Consider the following 12,280-nt stretch of genomic DNA (forward strand, 5'->3'; position numbering starts at 1 on the left):
CACAAATCTTGCCCATTGAATCTAAAAACATGGTCCTTTGGGCACTGGAAGTTGATAGTAGAGTGGAAGAACCCACAAATCAAGCTTGGTGTGTTGCATGGCCTTAAGAGATAAAAGATGGAATTTCCCAAGTTTAATACAATCATCACCAGTTAGGATTTTGAGAAGAGTTTATAAACCTTTGGCGCTTTTCTAAGACATATTTTTTGACTTTTGAAGTGAGAAATCATGTATGAGAAAATAGGAAGGGCTCATGGTTTATATAGGCCTTAAATCATCAGAGCCGATCGACTATGGACGATGTAGAGAGAAATTTAGAGGTATCTGGTAGTACTACGATGACTACCGATGGCCTCCGATGTGATTTTTTTGGTCATTATGGCAGTTTTGGGTGCTCACTTAATTTTCAATACATAAGCTTATACAAATGCAACAATAAGGGGTACTGAGCAAAATGGAGACAATTCAAACGCCAAAATCACATTTTATACCTTCAAAAGTCAAAGTCCTACAAAAAGTTTTAAATTCTACAAGCAATAAGAAGAAAGTACAAAGAGAGATTAGAAGCCAAACTTCTCTCTTGAACTCCCCATCTCATCATTCGAGTCAGTATCCATCCCTTAGGTCTGGAAGGCTGATAGTTGATGGGTCAGTGTGTTGATCTGGCATTGCTGAGCATCAATTTGACGTTGCCGGTTTGTGATCCCAACTTCAAGCTTTTGAGAAAATATCAACCCATTATGTGGGATGAGCAATGTTAGAAAGCTTTTGATAGAATTAAAGAGTATCTGATGGAGCTTTCGATATTGAAGTCGCCAAAGGATGTTAAGGCGTTAATTCTGTACTTGGCCTTGAAAGAGGAAGCCATGGGGGCAATGGTGGCGTAGTGTAGGCCTAATGACGTAGAGTAAGAAGTTATCACCTTATGAGTCAAAGTATAACCTTGTGCAGAAGACGTGTTTGGCCATGATATGTCCTACAAGGAAATGAAGACATTATTCCTAGTCTTATAGGGTACAAGCAATTTTAAAAATAGACCCATTGAAGTATTTGTTCGAAGCTCCATTTGTTACTAGGAAATTGGCTAGATGGCTAGTGCTCCTAACATAATTTGACATTGAGTATGTCACTCAGAAGGTAGTCAAGGGTAGGGCTATAGAAGAATTCTTAGCTCATAATGCAATTGAGAGAGATGACCCTTAGGATCTGGAGTTTCTTGATGAAAATCTAGGGGCAATCGAGATTCAAGAATGAAGGTTGTATTTTGATGGAGCTATGAATGCAAAAGGTCCAAGATTAGAAGTAGTTCTGATCATGCTAGAAGGAAAAAATGCTGCCAAAGGCCAAGAGATTGGACTTTAAAGTGACAAATAACATGGTGGAGTACGAAGCATTTTTATTTGAATTGAAACAGCGAGAGTAGTAGAACAGTGGTGCTAATGCTGCTGTCGGGGGACTCCATGCTAGTGATTTAACAAGCCATTAAAGAGTGAAAAGTGAAATAAGAGAGGTTAAAGCCATACGTCAGCTATCTCAAGTCTTTGGTTTATAACTTCTCTAAGTGTTCATTTATACACTTACCATAAGATGAGAACTAGATGGCAGAAGTACTGGCTACCCTATTATCTATGTGGGATAACCTCTCGTAGCTTCCGATGAAGCCGTTGGTGATTGTAAAATCAAGTGCACCTTGTTATCAAGGAGATCGGATAATGCAAATCCAGATAGGACCGAAAAAGAAGCCTTACTTTTACGATTTAAAAAAGATTTATAGAAGATAGCGAATAACTAGAGAAAGCGACTACAAAAGTATGTACTATGAATCCAGGCCAGGAACTACATCAGTCATGAAATAGTATTGTACAAAAAGAAGACTTCGAGTGTCCAACTTCAGTGTGTTAATAAAGCGGAAACACATGTTGTAATGGAGAAGATGTAGAAAGAGTATACATGCCTCACATGAATGACATAGTGTTGAATAGAAAGATCATGCGTCAAGGTTATTAGTGGTTGACAATGGAAAGAGATTGTATAGCTTTGGTAAAGAAATGTCGTGAGTGTCAGCTTTATAATAACTTGAGTCATATACCCCTGACCGAACTTCATCACTTGACATCCCCATGGACTTTTGCAGCTTGGGGAATCAACATCATTGGAGGGATAAAGCGCTATTCGAATGGTCATAGGTACATAGTAATTGATTACTTCTCTAAATGGGTTGAGGCCGAGTCATTCACTACTGTGGGGGCAAGGTAGATGGCTAAATTTATAGAGAGGAACCTGATCTGCAGGTACGAGGTCCCGCATCACATTATGACATATAACAGTATACAGTTTATGGGCGAAACAATAGGCTTCTTAGCGGAATACAATATCTAACATCACAAGTTTTCTCTATATAGACTTCAGGTGAATGGAGCAGTAGAAGTAGCCAACAAGAACCTAAAGAGAATACTCTCGAAGATGGTATGGAATCACAAGGATTGGTCATTTCGATTTTCCTTTACACTTTAGAATATTAACCAATTGAGTGGATGTTGACATGGCAGACTCAATGCTTATGGTTTATGGGACTGAAACAGTCTTACTAGTAAAGTTGGAACTAAAATCTCTTATAGTTGTTTTAGAGGCTGAAATACTAGAGTATCAGAGGGCCAAGAAGAGTTGCTTTAGTTGGCTCTAATCAATGAAAAGAGAATAAAAGCCCTATACCACATGCAGTTATATTAAAAACGGATAGCTAGGGCATTCAATAAGAAAGTAAAGTGATGTGTGCTACTCGTGTTAGCTACAATCTAAGGCAGTGTACCTATCGATGCAGTCTAGCACTAATGGCGAGTATCAAGGTCGTATTCCTCGGGAAAGCGAAAGCCCAGAGTTACTCCTTTGTTCTTTGTTATATTAACCTAAAATGGATGATGAATAAATTCTAAACTAACTATTAACTACGAGCTAAATTCTAAGGGAGATGCAGGAGTAATTGATAAGTGAAATAATCAAGACAAGAAGACAAACCCAAAGGGAATCTAAACTAGTTGGCATCCGAACAAAAGATAAAGGATCAGTGAGTCTAATTATGCTACAGTGGGCTGATTTAATTCTGATTTTCTTCTTCTCGAGATAACCAATTCCTAAACCTAATAACCTAAAGTTGGAATCTCTTCCTAACAATTGATTCTTAAATTAGCATTAAGCTTTAATCCGCCTCTATTAAGCTTTGTTAATTCTTAATCCGGCTAGTTAATTATCCTTATCTCTAAGCGATTATTAACCAGTTCTTGTTATTCAAAGTTCCAATTGCCAAACGGATTTCTCAATCTCATAAAGCAATCTAAACATCACAATTCACAACGTCTCATGAATAATGCATAATCTTATTCATACTGAAAACAAGAAGAATACAAAACCAACTCAAACAATCCAACAATATAATATCAAGCCAACATAGTAAAGAAATCCCAATGGATTAAATCAGTCTAGCTAAACATGTTCATGTTTAAAACAATCTAGGAAATCAATTACAATAAAAGAATAATGAAAATAAAACATGTACACCCTTTTCTCTCGAATTGGATGAATGTACCCAAACTGGATCTACACTTTGATTAATCTCCCAAACGCCTCTTGAATTGCTCCACTCTTCTTGTTTGCACCGGAATCTTACGATTCCGGGATTCTTACTCACTACAACTCTCTCTCGCACTCAGTATTGTGCAGAAACCAAACCAGCCACTAGGGCTCAATGTCACTCTTTTTCTTTCCCCCTTCTTAAGAAAAACTCATTTTTTTCTTATATATTTAACCAATCGTCAAGTCCGCCGAAACCTGGATCTCACCGAGTGGGGTTTAGTGAGCCTCCGGTTGGCCACCAGGTCGGCAGGCCGTGGTGGCTACGGAAACCGTGCCCAAAGTGCCAATTTCAAGAATCAAAGTTGGTCATGATTGAGCACGCGCGTCGTAGTCCAGCCGGCTCAATGTATGCATTAAGGGCTCTTGTCCGATCTTGATGAATTCTCGTCCGTTTCCGCACGTATTGATCTATAATTGCTTAAACAACGATGATGGTCCTATAAATGTTCCTGAAATGCAAAAGAACACAAAACATGGGTGATCTGGGAATAAAAGCACAATAATTGCTAAGAAAATACGCAATAATATGCAAGCAAATATGTATAAAACTATGCTCATCAAATTACCCCACACTTAAGCTATTACTTGTCCTCAAGCAATTAACAACTCACCTCATAAAACTACAGTTAGCAATTCCTTTCAGTTTATGCCCCTAGTCCACAACAGAGAGTATTCAACACATCTCAAAGGATACTCAATCATAAATCAAATTACAAATCATTAACAAAGAATGGAAATAATATTAATGCATGAGTAACTTAAATGACAACTCAACACCAACATCATGAACCAATGCCTTACAGGGATCACTCAAGTCGCTCAAAGTGTATATTAGGTAAATAACAAATCCCTCAAACCAAATGCACAAGACCCGCTCACCATAAGCTTGCTTATAAATCATATCTTCACTACTGTGAATAAGTAAATACCAAAATCAAAGGGTCTTTACCAAGGTTGTAATGGGGCTAGGGTAAAGGTAACGGAGATTTGGATGAAGTTTGAAAATCTTGAATTCATGCGATAAACAATATTATATGCTCAAAGGATTAAATGCCTAAGATCACGAAAAGAATCATTCACTAAAATCCTACTTCATAGAATAACGCTGCAAATGCTCTAAATCCAATAAAAGATAAATAATTAAAGAGATTTGTTTATTATATATTCTTTTTTTTTCTTCTTCTTCTTTTTTTTTCTTTTTTTTTTTTTTATAAAGAAATGAACTAAACCTTATTAGCGACCGATACAACCCTCGAATAAACATAAAGAATAACAAATACAAATTGGATCAAGGGGAGCATTTAAAATATCAAAAGATTTAGTGAATTTACCAACATAGCAACTAGCATTTTAATCCCACATAAAGTCGAACATATCACGGAAAGAAATTCCGGCATAAGGGTAAAGGAAAGATAAATGTAAAGAATGGTATAATTGAAGTGTATAGGTGTAGATTATGAAGAAAAGGTTAAGGCTCAAAATTGGCTAACTAATGGAAACATAAGGTGGTAGGCTTTTGGTCAAATGCTGGGAATCCTAAATCGCCCAAATCATCTCATGGTATTCACAATATTCATGTAACTTCAACATGCATTACAAAGCAAGTTCTAGGAGCAAAGTTAAGTACAATGCACACTCAAACAAGAAATATAAAGAGCATAAGCATAATGAATGCTCAACTGGCTCAAAATCTCACTTTCGGGTGTGGTATTAGGTGCAGTTGGTTCGCAACATCATTAATTGAATCATTATTTAAGAAACACATGCATATGATATTATCAACGTTCTAAGTTAAAATTTGACAATTCGAAAATAATTAAATAACACGGTTTAACCCTAGGGTTGATGTAAAACACCATAAATTGTTTTCCAAGGACAATGAACAACAAAGAAAAGTAAACTGCAATTCTATAAATCAAGTCATCAATCGGCTCAAAATTAGCATACTCAAGTGCATAAAAACACAATGTCCTAACATCTCCTAAAAATACATAACACCTAGCCATAGCAATTAAAAATCCATATGAGAGATTAGGGTTTACCCATAAGCACCCCACACTTAAAGAACACACCTCGTTGTAAAATGTTATGGATACCCTGCATGGAATGCTCAACTAAGAGAACAAAAGCAATACAATCCAAGTGCATGACATGTATGAAAAATAAAGTAAATAAATACAGGAAAAATAAAAAGATCTAGGGGATCGCCCCGATCATCCATCGAGGCCGATGTTGTGGAAATTCGGTGCCTCCTCAGTATAATCCCAAAATAATAAAATAAAGAAATAAAATCAAAACTGAAAATATGAAAACTAAAACTAATAAAATGTTTCAAAACAAAAGGTTAAAAAAAAATTAGAAATTAAAGATAAAAATTGGGGTGCCTCCCAAAGCGCTTCTTTTGATGTGATGAGTCTTCACTGGACTCATGGTGAAAGGCAAATGGCGTGATCGGACGACCATCCATCCTTCTTCCAAGCAAATGGCTTCAAGTATCCGCTTAGAGGGATAATCGTTAATGTCCTCTTCCGACTATCAAGCAAGCCGCCAGATGATGGGCAAGACTCGCCTCGTATAATTGCATGTAGTCATGATGCTCTAGGGGCTCTTCCAATTTGAAAGTCAAGTTTCACCAATTGGAAGGATTGACGGTTGGGCAATTTCTTCAGAACGTCAATGGTTTCCTCTAGTCCTTGTCTTGGTTCACTTGCTAGAAGAAACTCGAGCTCCTCCAAGACTTCTTCATTGGATAACTCATGCTCATCTTCCATCATCGAACGGACTTGTGGAAAATCCACCAAAAATTCCTCTATCCAACTCAAGCATCATCAATCGTACATTCCAGTTGGTAGTCTTTCGGAGGATTATGTTTGCCTCTTCCTTTCCGGTTCCATCTCCATGTTCAAGAAATCATCCCGCACATAAGCATCATCGTCAAACATAATAGATAAACCAGAAAATTCTCACCTGAGCAGCAAAGTGGCTACTCAAATGTTCCTCGGATTCGTGATGGCGTTTGACAGAGTTCTCGATTGCTCTTGACTAGTAACTTGAAGATTAAGCCTACTTGATGCTCTATGTTATTAATCGAGGCTTGTTGATCTTCAAGTATCCTCTCCGTTTGTTGGAATCTATCATCAAGACTTGTAATGAACCTCATCAGCTCTCCGACACTAACTCTTCATCTTGAGTTTGAAGGTGCAAGAGTAGGGCCATGTGGTTGCCGAGATTATGGTGGTTCTGGGCCATCTAAGCTCCATCCATAGGGTGAATGAGTACTCCACTCTTGATTATAGGTGCTTCCATACGAGTCACTTGGCCAAGCAGTGATAATTCAACCATGCTCACAATTATAAGAATAAGGAGTAAAATCAGTGCACAATGGACAATCATTACTCAAATGTAAACCACAACAAAATTCATAAAAGACTTGAGATGAAAGGATAGGAGAAGAGAGTTGATCGGTATGCAAAGCGATTCCACTCGAGCATCTAAAGATGCACGGGCATCCCAATTTTTAGCACTCTCTTGGTTCCTATTCTCATTTTCCAATGCGTCATACAAAGATTTTGAGTTTAGCATTGAACCTCCTTATCATTCACTATCCGAATCATAAACTTAAGCTAAATAAATATGTACAAATAAAATAAAATAAATAAACAAATAAAAACAAAAAATCATAAAATAATAAGAAAGAAAAAAATGGCTAAATTAACAAATAGCAAATTTCACTCTAGTTTTCAAACAATTCCCGGAGCAGCCGAAAACTTGATGTGTGCTACTCGTGTTAGCTACAATCTAAGGTGTACCTATCGATGCGATCTAGCACTAATGGCGAGTATCAAGGTCGATTCTCGGAAAGCGAAAGCCCAGAGTTACTCCTTTGTTCTTTGTTATATTAACCTAAAATGGATGATGAATAAATTCTAAACTAACTATTAACTACGAGCTAAGTTCTAAGGGAGATGCAGGAGTAATTGATAAGTGAAATAATCAAGACAAGAAGACAAACCCAAAGGGAATCTAAACTAGTTGGCATCCGAACAAAAGATAAAGGATCGGTGAGTCTAATTATGCTACCGTGATCTATTTCTGTCTTCAATTCGGAATTCTGCCTTCTCTCGAGATAACCGAATTCCTAAACCTAATAACCTAAAGTTGGAATCTCTTCCTAACAATTGATTCTTAAATTAGCATTAAGCTTTAATCCGCCTCTATTAAGCTTTGTTAATTCTTAATCCGGCTAGTTAATTATCCTTATCTCTAAGCGATTATTAACCCTTGTTATTCAAAGTTCCAATTGCCAAACGGATTTCTCAATCTCATAAAGCAATCTAAACATCACAATTCACAACGTCTCATGAATAATGCATAATCCTATTCATACCGAAACAAAAAGAATACAAAACCAACTCAAACAATCCAACAATATAATATCAAGCCAACATAGTAAAGAAATCCCAATGGATTAAATCAGTCTAGCTAAACATGTTCATGTTCAAAACAATCTAGGAAATCAATTACAATAAAAGAATAATGAAAATAAAACATGTACACCCTTTTCTCTCGAATTGGATGAAACGTACCAAATCTGGATCTACACTTTGATTAATCTCCCAAAGCGCCTTCTTGAATTGCTCCACCACTCGTTTTGCACTCGGAATCTTATGATTCGGGATTCTTACTCAACCTGACTCTCTCGACTCAGATGTTGGTGTAGAACCAAACCCACCACTTTAGGGCTCAATGTCACTCTTTTTCTTTCCCCCTTCTTAAGAAAAACTCATTTTTTTCTTATATATTTAACTCGTCAAACGCCGTCAAGTCCAGCCGTGCCGTAGGTTAAACCGGATCTCACCGGTAGGGTTTCACCACGCTTGTGTTCCTCCCTCGTGTTAACCACCACTGGGCCGTGTTTCTCCCCGTGTTGGCCACCACGGGCCGGGAGGTCGGTGGCTACTAAACCGTGCCCAAAGTGCCAATTTCAAGAATCAAAGTTATTGGATGAGCACGCACAGTCCGTGCCGTGCTCAATGTATGCATTCAAGGCGGGCCTTGTCCGATCTTGATGAATTCTCGTCCGTTTCCGCACGTATTGATCTATAATTGCTTAAACAACGATGATGGTCCTATAAATGTTCCTGAAATGCAAAAGAACACAAAACACGGGTGATCTGGGAATAAAAGCACAATAATTGCTAAGAAGATACGCAATAATATGCAAGCAAATATGTATAAAACTATGCTCATCATAAAGTCAGGGTCATTTAGCATAGTAAGAGTCATATGAAGATAATAAGTTATCAATAAAGAATTCATTGCCCAAGGTAATATGTCATGGGACCTTATCCTGATGATTCTTAAAATGCTTTAACATGGAAATCCTTGGCAAAGATTATATGAATGAAGATTATGAAAAGTGTCTTACAGATCTTATTCAAGATGTTATATGCAATTATCAAGAACAAATATGATTGGTTCAATTATAGAGTTGAGACTTACATCCATACTCTATGAATCAATTAGGATAAAAGTATAATGAAAGAATTGATTTACATTATAAGATTGTTCATTACAAAGGTTGATTAAAGCACTTTAATCATTCCTACACATTTAGGTGGTCATGATGCATTACTAGATGCCAATCTTGATCTATGAATATGGATTAAGTTACATTAGAGAATTAACACTGAACTAAAGAATTTTAACTCATAATCCATATTCATTGCCAAAGTGTTAGGAACCTTTTGGGTCACACACAAATAGACTTTAAGCAAGGATTAAAATGAAGCTTTAAGCTTTGGGCTTAAGCTCAAATATATCGGGCCTAATTAAAGGTTAATTAATTAAAAGCTAATAGGCCTTTGATGTGCGTAAAATACACACATCTAAATGGGGTTTTTAAGATTGATTTTATGGACATTTGGATGTGAATTGGTCTCAACACTCACCTTATACATATGTTTGTGTGCATTAGGTCCAAAAGAGGTCAAAGGATGAAAAGGTAAGAATTGGAGTATAATTGAACGTCAAAGCCGCCAAAACGAGCTGAAGCATACGAGCATGAGGAAGGTGAACATGGTAGTGTTGATCTCGACACGTGTGTTCTCAACACACAAAACATGGCCGTGGTTACCAACACGGACAAACACTAGGTGTTGGACATCAAAGAAGAAGTAGATTTTAGGGAGCACGACCACGGAGAGTAACACGGCCGAGAACACCATCCCATGTTTAGAACACGGCCGAGAACACTAGTGTTGGACGACGTATTAATTAAAAAGAGCGAAAAAGAAGAGAAGAAAGAGGAGGCTAGGGTTAGGACATCCCAAAACCCTAATTTTTCTCTCCCTAAGGGTTTTCTGAGCTGAGACCAAGGGAAAAGGAGACTTGGATCAAGGTTTCAATCGGATTCCCTTGAAGGATCGAAGATTGGGCAAGGTTCGTTGATTGATTTTCAAATCGAGCAAGAGGAACAAGAATCGATTCAATTGGAGCAAAAGGATTTGGGGCTGTTTACTCTGATCCAAGGATGTAATCGGGTTTTCTCTACCTTTGCTTATTGTTGTAATTGAATTCTTGTATATTTTGAGAATGAACATGATTAGCTAGATTGATTTAATCCATTGGGATTTCTTTACTATGTTGGCTTGATATTATATTGTTGATAATTTTGTTCGAGTTGGTTTTGTATTCTTCTTGTTTTCAGTATTAATAAAATAATGCATTATTCATGAGACGTTGTGAATTGTGATGTTTAGATTGCTTTATGAGATTGAGAAATCCGTTTGGCAATTGGAATTTTGAATAGCAAGAACTGGTTAATAATCGCTTAGAGATAAGGATAATTAACTAGCCGGATTAAGAATTAACAAAGCTTAATAGAGGCGGATTAAAGCTTAATGCTAATTTAAGAATCAATCGTTAGGAAAAGATTCCAACTTTAGGTTATTAGGTTTAGGAATTCGGTTATCTCGAGAGAGAAACCGAATTCGGTTAAGAATTCATCCACGGGTAGCATAATTAGACTCACCGATCCTTTATCTTTTGTTCGGTTGCCAACTAGTTTAGATTCCCTTTGGGTTTTTCTTCTTGTCTTGATTATTTCGTTTATCAATCACTCTTGCATCTCCCTTAGGACTTAGCTTGTAGTTAATAGTTAGTTTAGAATTTATTCATCATCCATTTTAGGTTAATATAACAAAGAACAAAGGAGTAACTCTGGGCTTTCGCTTTCCCGAGGAATACAACCTTGATACTCGCCATTAGTGCTAGACTGCATCGATAGGTACACTGCCTTAGATTGTAGCTAACACGAGTAGCACCCATCAAGTTTTCAATGTCGGAATTGTTTGAAAACTAGAGTGAAATTTGCTATTTGTTAATTTAGCCATTTTTTTTTCTTTTTTTTCTTTCTTATTATTTTATGATTTTTATTTTTATTTGTTTATTTATGTTATTTTATTTGTACATATTTATTTAGCTTAAGTTTATGATTCGGATAGTGAATGATAAGGAGGTTCAGTGCTAAACTCAAAATCTTTGTATGACGATTGGAAAATGAGAATAGGAACCAAGAGAGTGCTAAAAATTGGGATGCCCGTGCATCTTTAGATGCTCGAGTGGAATCGTTTGCGGCTACCGATCAACTCTCTTCTCCTATCCTTTCATCTCAAGTCTTTTGTGAATTTTGTTGTGGTTTACATGTGTGTAATGATTGTCCATTGTATAGTGATGTTGCTCATTGTTCTTATAACGTGTGAATTATACGGAAGTTGGCCAAATGACTCGTATGGAAGCACCTACAATCAAGAGTGGAGTACTCATTCACCTTTTGGATGGAGCTTAGATGGCCAGAACCACTAGAATTCAAAGAACTACATCGGCCTAATGTTGCACCTTCAACTCAAGATGAAGAGTTAGTGTCAGAGGAAAGATTCCAACAAACGGAGAGGATACTTGAAGATCAACAAGCCTCGATTAATAACATAGAGCATCAAGTAGGCTTAATCTTCAAGTTACTAGCGGAAGAGCAATTGAGAACTCCATCAATTCTTTGAATCAGGAACATTTAAGTGCCATCACTGCACAGTGAGAATTTTTCTGGTTTATCTATTATGTTTGACGATGATGCTTATGCGGACGACTCTTTGAACATGGAGATAGAACCGGAAAGGAAGAGGCAAACATGATCCCTCCGAAAGACTATCAACAGGAATGTACAAATACTGATGATGAGCTAGCTAGAGGAATTGTTGGTAGATTTTCCACAAGTCCCTTCCGATGATGGAAGATGAGCACGAGTTGTCCAATGAAGAAGTCTTGGAGGAGCTCGAGTTTCTCCTAGCAAGTGAACCAAGCCAAGGACTGAAGAAAACCATCGACACTCCTGAAGAGATTGCCCAACCGTCGATCCTTCCAATTGTTGAAACTCTAGCTTTCAAATTGGAAGAGCCCTAGAGCATCATGACTAAGTGCAAATATATGAGGAGCGAGTTTTGCCCATCATATAATTGCTTGTGCCATTTTGCTTGACGTCTGGAAGAGGAAGTTGACGATTATCCCTCTAAGCGGATATTTGAAGCCATTTGCTTGGAAAAAGGATGGATGGTCGCCAATCCCCACCGTTTGCTTTTCACCATGAGTCCAG

Source organism: Ricinus communis, chromosome 5 (assembly GCF_019578655.1).
Source record: "Ricinus communis isolate WT05 ecotype wild-type chromosome 5, ASM1957865v1, whole genome shotgun sequence".
NCBI lineage: Eukaryota > Viridiplantae > Streptophyta > Magnoliopsida > Malpighiales > Euphorbiaceae > Ricinus > Ricinus communis.